The sequence below is a fragment of the Thamnophis elegans genome, chromosome 12 (assembly GCF_009769535.1).
Source record: "Thamnophis elegans isolate rThaEle1 chromosome 12, rThaEle1.pri, whole genome shotgun sequence".
Classification (NCBI taxonomy): domain Eukaryota; kingdom Metazoa; phylum Chordata; class Lepidosauria; order Squamata; family Colubridae; genus Thamnophis; species Thamnophis elegans.
Genome location: NC_045552.1, coordinates 6,267,725 through 6,277,724, shown reverse-complemented (window position 1 = coordinate 6,277,724; position 10,000 = coordinate 6,267,725). Strand labels below are relative to the sequence as shown.

The 10,000-nt window shown below is 46.5% G+C and overlaps 1 long non-coding RNA gene across 1 annotated transcript; it reads left to right on the top strand.

The window, feature by feature from the left end:
- The first annotated feature begins 2,482 nt into the window (after positions 1 to 2,482).
- Positions 2,483 to 8,517, top strand: LOC116515238. Its single transcript, XR_004256221.1, has 2 exons — positions 2,483 to 2,800; positions 8,402 to 8,517. It is a non-coding gene; the product is annotated as an uncharacterized LOC116515238 (long non-coding RNA).
- The last annotated feature ends 1,483 nt before the right edge of the window (positions 8,518 to 10,000 follow it).

The window sequence follows — 10,000 nt, the reverse complement described above, 5'->3', positions numbered from 1 at the left end:
TTTTAGCTTGCCGACTGAGGCTCTCCTAAAAAGCATGTTTAATCGGGCCAGAATTCAGTCTGGTCTCTTCACTGGAATAATTCCCATTTGAAGGCCAAAAAATAAAAAATAAAAAATTCCCCCAAATATCATTAAGCCTTTGTTGTGAAATCTTCAAGTGGGGCCATGGCTTTTGTTTTCTCTTCACTTAAATCTTTTCTGAAGGGCTTACGGAAAACCCTCAACCTTGTGCTTTGCAATCTTTGTGCCAGCAGAAATGGAGGAAGAGGGGCGAATGTGTACAAAACTGCAACTTCTCTAGGCTGGTGGAAATTCCCAGAGACAGAAGTCTGGGTTTGAATTACTTCACCTTGAGAAAACCGCAATGTTTTTGATCACCATTTTCCCTCAGCTCTCTTTCTCTGCCCCCCCCCTCTCTCTCTCTTAGTCATAGACAGGCAGGCCTCGAGTTACGACCCCAACTGGGCCCAACATTTACGTTGCTCAGTGAAACATTGGTGAAGTGAGATTTGCCCTGTATTACGGCTTTTCTTGCCACTGTTGTTAAGGGAGGCGTTGCAATTGTTAATTTAGCAACGCGGTTCTGAAGTGAACCTGGGCTTCCCAGTTTGACTTTGCTTGTCATGTGTGACCTCACGTCGTAAATATGAACCAGTTGCCAAGCGTGGAATGCAACACCCATCATCCTCAGCCAGCAGGGCCCATCTTCCAGAAGGCTTCATATGCAGGGGTTTGTGGGCCTCTATGTTAAAGTAGGACAGAATGAGCCAATTTCTCCAAATTCATTCGGTTGCATATTTATGTTTGTTTATGGATCCAGATCACAAACCACGGCTTATAAATTAACTGGGCCCCCGAAGCACCCATCAGGCTGGTTATGAGTGGACAAACAAGCCACCATCGGTCAGATTCCCACAACAGGAGTGGCCGCCCGTTCCCTCCTCCTGTCCACTTTCCTGGAATCTACTCCGCAGATTCTGTAGAGATTCTCAGTCCTCCAGGTCTGGTTGCTCCAAAGGTGCTTTTTCAGGAGGCAACTGGACTTCCTTGTTTTTTTCTTTTTCTTTTAAAGATGTTTCGCTTCCAAGAAGCTTCTTCAACTCCAGACAGGATAGTGGGACAGATAGTTGACAATTTGCATCCTTTTAGAGGGTCCTTGAAGTGGATTTAGGGGATCTATGGCTTCAACGACCCTCTAAAAGGGTGCAAATGTTCAGCTGTCTGCAAGGAATATCAATCCTTCCATTCCCCGCTGCCATCCAGTCAGAGCTGAAGAAGCTTCTGGGATGAGAAACGAAACGTCTTCAAAAAGAAAAGAAAAACCCCCAAGAAAGACCAGTTCCCTCCTGAAAAAGAACCTTTGGGGTTACTGGACCGATTCCAGCGAGAATTGCTATCGGGGAAGATCGCAATCCCCAACGGAGGAGCCCCTCGGTCTTCTCTGTCCCCCGTTGCGGGACCTTCCCCATGGCGCGCCCGGTCTTCTCCCGGCTCGCTTGGGCCAATGCCCCTCTTCTAGTGGCAGGGCGAGGCGAAGGCGGCGGGGAGCAACCGACCCTCCGGGCGACGCCAACGCCTCGAGAGGCGCTCGGAGTCGCCCGGCGGCGGTTAGAATGAAGCCGCGGGGGGATTGTGGAGGACGGTCCCGGACTCGGGGTGCAGTGAGCCGCGGTAGGTAGCTAAGCCGTCCATCCAGCCGGCGGTGCAGCCACTCAGCCGTCCTCTATCCATCCAACCGTCTTTCTATCTATCCAGCCGGCCGGCCGGCCGCTCAGCCGTCCATCCATCCGGCCGGCCGCTCAGCGGTCCATCCATCCATCCGGCCGGCTGCTCAGCCGTCCATCCATCCATCCGGATGGCCGCTCAGCCGGCCATCCACCCATCCATCAATCCATCCACCTAACCGTCCATCCATCCGGCCACTCAGGCGGCCATCCAGCTGTCCATCCACCCATCTATCCAACCGTCTATCCATCCGGACGGACGGCCACTCCCATCCATTCATCCATCCAACTGTCCATCCATCCGGCCACTCAGGCGGGCCATCCAGCCGTCCATCCATCCAACCGTCTATTCATCCGGCCGGCCGGCCACTCAGGAGGCCATCCAGCTGTCCATCCGACCATCCATCCAACCGTCCATCCACCCACCCGGACGGACGGCCATTCAGGCGGCCATCCAGCCGGCGGTGCAGCCTCTCAGGCAGCCATCCAGCCGGCCGTCTATCCATCCAATTGTCCATCCAGCCGGCCGTCCATCGGGAGATCAGCCAAGCGAGATCTCCAGCAGGCAGGCAGGCAGGCAGGCAAGCAGCAACAGCAGCAGAGGCACCGCTCACCGGGCAGGACGAGGAAAACAAGCCAACCAACCTGCCCCCCCCTCCCCACCGCCGCAGCCTCCGCCCCCTCCGGGGCTCCTTCCGCGCCCTGCCCGACCCGAGTCTCTCGAACCGGTTTCGCTGGTTTAGTGATTAACTTCCCCGCCCCTCGCGCCCAGCCTTGCCCAGACGCCTCCGCTCCCCAAGCCCAGAGCGCAGAGGAGAAGAGAAGGACTCGGCCGCTCAGACGGCTCTTGGCTCCCCGACTTGCTCGTCTCCCCTATCCAGCCTTGCCAGACCCCCAACTTCCCCCTCCCCCCCGCAAGTCCTTCCGCGCGCGATCGCCCGCCTTTCCTGCTTTTGTTTTCAGCCCCGCGCCGAGGAGGAAAGCCGTCCGTCGGAGCGCAGCCATGGCGCAGTTTGGACTTCGGGGTTGGCTCTTCGCCGTGGCCTTGAGCGCGACCCTCCGCTTCGGGCGAGCAGGTGAGTCGGATCGCGGGATACCCCCCCCCCCCACACCCCTCTATGAAAAGCAGATAGGCAGGTAGCCACGGAAGAGGCGCCTAGTTTGTGTGTGTGTGTGTGTGTGTGTGTGTGTGTGTGTGTCAGCGGGTTGTGTGAAAACCCAGCCGCCCGGGTCGGTGAGAAGCTGGGTCAAGGGCTGAACTTTGCTAAACTCCAAACCTTGGGAACTTTAAGCCTGGCGGACTTCAACTCCCAGAATTCCCCAGCCAGCAAAGCTGGTTTGGGGAGGGGGGGAATCAGCTGGTTGTGTGAACCCAGCCGCCGGGGGGTGGGGTCAGAAGCTGAACTTTGCAGGGGTCCCCAACTTTGTGAACTTTAAGCCTGGCGGACTTCAACTCCCAGAATTCCCCAACCACCTTGCTGACTGGGAATTCTGGGAGTTGAAGTCCGCCAGGCTTAAAGTTCACAAAGTTGGGGACCCCCCCTGAGCTAAAGCGTGGAAATGGGGTCTGTCGAGATTCTCAGTCATCCAAAGGTGGTTGGCTGTTCCCAAAGGTGCTTAGTTTCAGGAGGCAAGCGGGTTTTCTTGGTTATTTCTTTCTGAAGACGTTTCGCTTCTGATCCCAGAGGCTTCTTCAGTTCTGGCAGGATAGCGAGGAAACGGTTGCAAACGTTGCATAAGAACGTCGGGCCAGGGCAGGCAGCTTCTTCCTCCTTCTTCCACGGAGGGGGGAAAAAGGGGGGGGTTCCTTTAAAAAGCCACCCTGGGAGAGTAAGGATTGCGCAACTCCAGATAATCCCTTCTGGATCGCTTTAGGATCCCCCCCTTCCCAATGCTCTTCTTAGCCTTCCCGCTCCTTCCCGGCCCGACTTTCACTTTCGCTGAGCGTCTCCCCGGGAAACGCCGCGCGGGGCTCGCGCAATCCTAACTTGACCTTTGCACGGAGCAACAACTTGTTGTGCAAGCTGGTTGTGAGTGTGCAGAAAGCTGTATAAACCCGACAAATAACCCCCCCGACCGGGTTTACAACGAAGGCGGCGGCGGGGGGGGGGGTAGTAGGAGAGGGGAAAAAATATGGGGCGTTGTGACTGCAATGCAAAAAAAAAAACCAAACCAACAACACACAATTTCTGCAGGGTTTATTTATTTATTTTTGAACCCGCTCATCCGACTCCTTTTAGGGCGGGCTGGGGGGGGGGGAGGTGTAGCAGGACCGACGTTTCGTGCAGAGAAAGCGGCGGCTGGAAGAGGGGAGGCGGGTCACGGGAAAACCCTTCTGTGTCGTTGGACATGGGCGAGCTCGGTCTCAAGCGCTTCCTCTTTTCTTTTTTCCCTTTTGCAAGTAAACCGCAGTTGTTGAATGTTGACATTTCTAAGAGGAGGAGTTTTTTTTACGACTTAGAGGTTTGGGGAGGGTGGTGGCGGGTGAGCTGTTTTCTTTTTCCTCCAGGCTTCAAAGTGCACAGGAGCAAAAGTGAAGGTGGCCCGTGAAGGTGGCACAGGAGCAAAAGTGAAGGTGGCACTGTGAACGGTGGCACAGGAGCAAAAAGTGAAGGTGGCACTGTTAAGGTGGCACAGGAGCAAAAGTGAAGGTGGCACTGTGAAGCCAGGAAGGTTTCTTCCTGGCTTCAAGAGAGCTCAGTTTTCTTTCTTTCTTCTTCTTTCCTTTCTTCCCTTTATTTCCTTTCTTTCTTTCTTATCTACCTACCTAACTACCTACCTACATCTCCTATTATCGCTATTTCTCTATCCTTTACTTTCTTGCCTATATTATCTATATCTTTGCTTTCTTTCTTTCTTCCTTTCTTTCTTTCTTTCTTTCTATCTCACTACCTACCTACCTACCTACATCTCCCTATATCGCTATTTCTCTATCCTTACTTTCTTGCACTATATTATCTATCTTTCTTTCTTTCTTACTTTCTTTTTCTTTCTTTCTTGTCTATATCACCTATCTTCTCTCTTTTTTCTGTTTCTCTCTTTTCTTTCTTGTCTGTATTATCTATCTCTATCTTTCCTTTGTTTCTGTCTATATCTTTCTTGTCTATGTCATCTACCCATTTATCTTTCTTTTTTTCTTGTGTCTCTGTCTTTCTTTTCTTTCTTGTCTATTTTTATCTATCTTTCCTTCTTTCCTTCTTTTTTCTGTCTATCTTTTTCTATCTTTCCTTCTTGTTTCTGTCTGTCTTTCTTTTTCTTTCTTGTCTATATTTATCTATATCTTTCCTTTGTTTCTTTTTTTTCTGTATCTTTTTCTATCTTTCCTTCTTTGTTTCTGTCTGTCTATATCTTTCTGTTTCTTCTATTATCTATCTATCTATCTATCTGTCTATCTATATATCATCTAATTTGCTTGCTGCCCATCTCTGAGTTGGAAGGGGCCTTGGAGGTCTTCTAGTCCAATCCTTGCTCAAGCAGAAAATCCCATCGCATTTCAGACAAAGGATTATCCAACCTCTTAAAAAACCTCCCAATTATGGAGCACCCACGACTTCTGGAAGCAAGTCATTCCACTGATTAATTGTTGTGACTGTCAGGAAATTCTTCCTTAGTTCTGAGTTGCTTCTCTCCTTGATTAGTTTCCATCCATTGCTTCCTGTCCTGCCTTCAGGTGCTTTGGAGAATAGCTTGACTCCCTCTTCTTTGTGGCAGCCCTTGAGATATCGGAACACTGCTATCATGTCTCCCCTAGTCCTTCTTTCTATTAAACTAGACATTCCCAGTTCCTGCAACCGTTCTTCACAAGTTTTAGCCTCCCGTCCCCTGATCATCTTTGTTGCTCTTCTCTGCACTCTTTCTAGAGTCGCCACATCTTTTTTTTATATTGTGGCGACCATGACGTAATGCAATATACCAAGGGTGGCCTTACCAAGGCATTATGAAGCGGTATTAACAGTTCACGTTATCTTGAAGCTTCGAAGCAAATTCCGGCCATCTGACAGGACTAAAAGCAATAAAACCATAAACGTTCCTAAAAGCAATAAAAATAAATTACTGATTTATTGATTAAAAAAGCTGATAAAGGATGTTTTCCACCTTCATGGATCATTGCCTTGTCATGGTGAAGTTCCTTGTGCAATTGAAAGACGCCTGTAAGCTCAGCCGTGCAAGATGGACAGGTCAGAGTGGACAGTTCTGAAAAAAACATGGCCCATTGGTGTAGAAATATGCAGCCCAGTTCCACATCCTGGACCAGAACCCCGCACGGACAGTATACCAAAAGGCGTTTTTTTTAAAAAAAAAATGCTTCTTTTGCTCGACCTTGAATTCGAGTTCATTTGGGTTAAGGGGGCAGATCTGTAAGATCCTCGTGAAGAAAACCTTTCAGCAGAATAAATAAAAGAGAGCGAAAAATAAGGTTGTCATTAAGAAGTAAGCAGTCCTGAATTATCTCCAAGCGAAACATCCCGGATTTCAAGTTTTGGCTGCGACTTTCCCTGGCGTTGCGCCGAACCATGTCAAGGCAAGATTCAAACCACGAGTTCTTGAATTATATTAGCTTGCCGGTTGGTTAGATGGGTATCCTGTCTTTGGTTAGCACAATCTGCAGCAGGAGTCAAAATTTGCAAGCTCAGCGATGCTGTTTTGTAAATTTTGAGCATTCCGTCTCTTCCCCCCCCCCCACCCCAATAACTTAGGAAGTTGGCTGGGCTGAGAGTGTGTGATTCACCCAGAGTCACCCACGAACCCAAATCGGGGTCTCCCTGGTGTCACTCGAACACCAATTCCCCCCGAGCCATGCTTGTGCAACACTCAAAATATAACTGCCTAAAGTCTTGTGTCAGAGGCAGGCCAGGCTCGGAAGGATGTGGTTTTAGACTAGCCGTTTTCCCCAACCTCATTCTCAGTTTTAAATTTGGGGACACGGATGCTTCTCTATTCTTACAAAGGGTATGTGATAGGATAAGTTCCATTAATCTTGCGCTGCTGATGAATTAAAAAAAAGAGAGAATTTGGGGCCACTGTTTGAAGTTTTCGTTTCACAATCTTCTTGCTAATCTGTCGGGTAGTAGCAAGAGGGTCGATTAATTGATGGATTCATTATGCGGCCATAATCGAGTCAGTGTTAACAACCCTTGCATACATGTAGTCCTCGATTTACACAACAGAGTCGGCGCCAGATTACCAGTTGTTAAGCGAGTTCGTAGCCTATTTGATGACGGTTTTGCCACCAATCACTCTCGCTCTTCAGTGAATCATGCCGTTGTTAAGCGAAACCCAACTTACCCCATTGACTTCGTTTGACCTCAAGGGGGTTGGGAAGGTCGCAGATGAAGATCTCATCACACACACACACACACACACACACACACACACACACACACACAGGATGTTGCAATTGTCGTAATAGATGCCAGTTGCTAAGTGCTCAAATTTTGATCAACTGACCACAGGGGATTCTGCTAAACAATTGTTAAGTGCAACGACCGTCGTAAGTCCCCTTTTCCCCCCAAGGACTGTTATAACTTCTGTAGTCGCTAAAGGAAGGTTGTAAGTCGAGGACTTCCTGTAAATGGATTTGTCTCCATGATAATTGGTCCCTAACCAGGTCTGTCAAACAGTTGCCCCCATTAGCACTGTAAATGTGAGACCGTCCATCTAGCTGCCTCTCTTCCCTTCTACCTTCCTGTGTCGATCCTTCTCTGCCTTCCCGTCACATGTCTGAAATGTGATGTTTTGACCCGTAGTCATTGATGCCTCCAGGAAGAACTCTGCATTGAGGAGAGTTTGTGAGCAGGGACTGTGAAGTCCTTAATGTTCTCTGAGCTTGGTGTTTTCTTGCAGACGTTTCGTGACCCAACTAGGGAACATCATCAGGGCCAGAAGGGAGTGGAGGAAGAACTGTGAAGTCCTTAATGTTCTCTGAGCTTGGTGGTTTTCTTGCAGACGTTTCGTGGCCCAACTAGGGAACATCATCAGGGCCAAAAGGGAGTGGAGGAAGAACTGTGAAGTGCTTAATGTTCTCTGAGCTTGGTGGTTTTCTTGCAGACGTTTCGTGGCCCAACTAGGGAACATCATCAGGGCCAGAAGGAAGTGGAGGAAGAACTGTGAAGTGCTTAATGTTCTCTGAGCTTGGTGGTTTTCTTGCAGACGTTTCGTGACCTAACTAGGGAACACGAGGCCATGAAAAGCTGCAAGAAAACCACCAAGCTCAGAGAGCACCAAGGGATCCCACAGTCCATGGTCCTCTCCACAAGTGATTTCCATGCTTCTATTCCTAACAGTTCCTGGCAAATTTTCCTAGACGGTTAGAACAATTAACCGGTGGAACGGCTGGTCTTCGAGGTTGTGGGTGCTCCATCGCTGGAGGTTTTAGAGAAGAGACTGGAACAAGCCAGATGTCTGGGATGATAACAGGGTCTCCTACTTGAGTAGGGGGTTGGACTACATGACCTCCAAGCTCCCTTCCATCTCTGTTGTTGTTTCTTCTGGGTGAGCTTGCGGGTAGAACATCCAGGAGCAAGAACTCAAAATTGGAGAAGGGAAGGAACATGTAATTAGGGATCTTGATCTGCAGGTGGGAGGGGAATAGTGGGTTGGGGATGGTCTCCTCCACACAGGGAGAAGAAAAGAAGGCTATGGGGAAACTTAATCCTCTCTTTCCAACTTTAATCCAGGGCTCTCCACCATCGTCTGACTGAACAGGAGGGCCCCATCCTTGAGGGCAACAATGTGACTCTGGAATGCCTGGTCAGTTATTGGGACAATGTGTCCGGACTTCACCTTCCAAAAATATAGCAAGGTAGGTTAATGAAGGATTTTGCTTTGACCATGCCTGCCTCTAATAAGCAAGTCTCTGTAATAGAATTAGAATTATTAGAAGTAGGAATAGATTGGGACTAGGATAGGTAGGATAGGATAAGGAATAGAATTAGGAAAAGAAGAAACAGAATTAGGAATAGAAGAAATAGAGTTAGGAATAGAAGGAATAGAATTAGGAATGGAAGAAATAGAATTAGGAATTGGATAGGATAGGATAGGATAGGATAGAACAAGGAATTGAATAGAGTAGAAATAGAATTAGGAATAGAAGGAATAGAATTAGGAAAAGAAGAAATAGAATTAGGATAGGATAGGAATGGATAGGATAGAACAAGGAATTGAATAGAGTAGAATAGAATTAGGAATAGAAGGAATAGAATTAGGAAAAGAAGAATAGAATTAGAACAGAAGAAAAGAATTAGGAATAGAAGAAATAGAATTAGGAATAGAAGGAATAGATTAGGAAAAGAAGAAATAGAATTAGGAATAGAAGAAATAGAGGGTAGAATAGAAGGAATAGAAGTAGTAAAAGAAGAAATAGAATTAGGAATAGAAGAAAGAGAGTGAGGAATAGAAGGAATAGAATTAGGAAAAGAAAAATAGAATTAGGAATAGAAGAAATAGAGTTAGGAATAGAAGAAATAGAATTAGGAATTGGAGTAGGATAGAACAAGGACTTGAATAGAATAGAATAGAATTAGGAATAGAAGGATAGAATTAGGAATAGAAGGAATAGAATTAGGAATAGAATGAATAGAAATTAGGAAAAGAAGAAATAGAATTAGGAATAGAAGGAATAGAATTAGGAAAAGAAGAAACAGAATTAGGAATAGAAGAAATAGAGTTAGGAATAGAAGGAATAGAATTAGGAATGGAAGAAATAGAATTAGGAATTGGATAGGATAGGATAGGATAGGATAGAACAAGGAATTGAATAGAGTAGAAATAGAATTAGGAATAAGAGGAAATAGAATTAGGAAAAGAAAGAAATAGAATTAGGATAGGATAGGATAGGATAGGATAGAACAAGGAATTGAATAGAGTAGAAATAGAATTAGGAATAGAAGGAATAGAATTAGGAAAAGAAGAATAGAATTAGGAACAGAAGAAATAGAATTAGGAATAGAAGAAATAGAATTAGGAATAGAAGGAATAGAATTAGGAAAAGAAGAAATAGAATTAGGAATAGAGAAATAGAGTTAGGAATAGAAGGAATAGAATTAGGAAAGAAGAAGAATTAGGAATAGAAGAAATAGAGTTAGGAATAGAAGGAATAGAATTAGGAAAAGAAGAAATAGAATTAGGAATAGAAGAAATAGAGTTAGGAATAGAAGAAATAGAATTAGGAATTGGATAGGATAGAACAAGGAATTGAATAGAAATAGAATAGAATTAGGAATAGAAGGAATAGAATTAGGAATAGAAGGAATAGAATAGGGAATAGAAGAATAGAA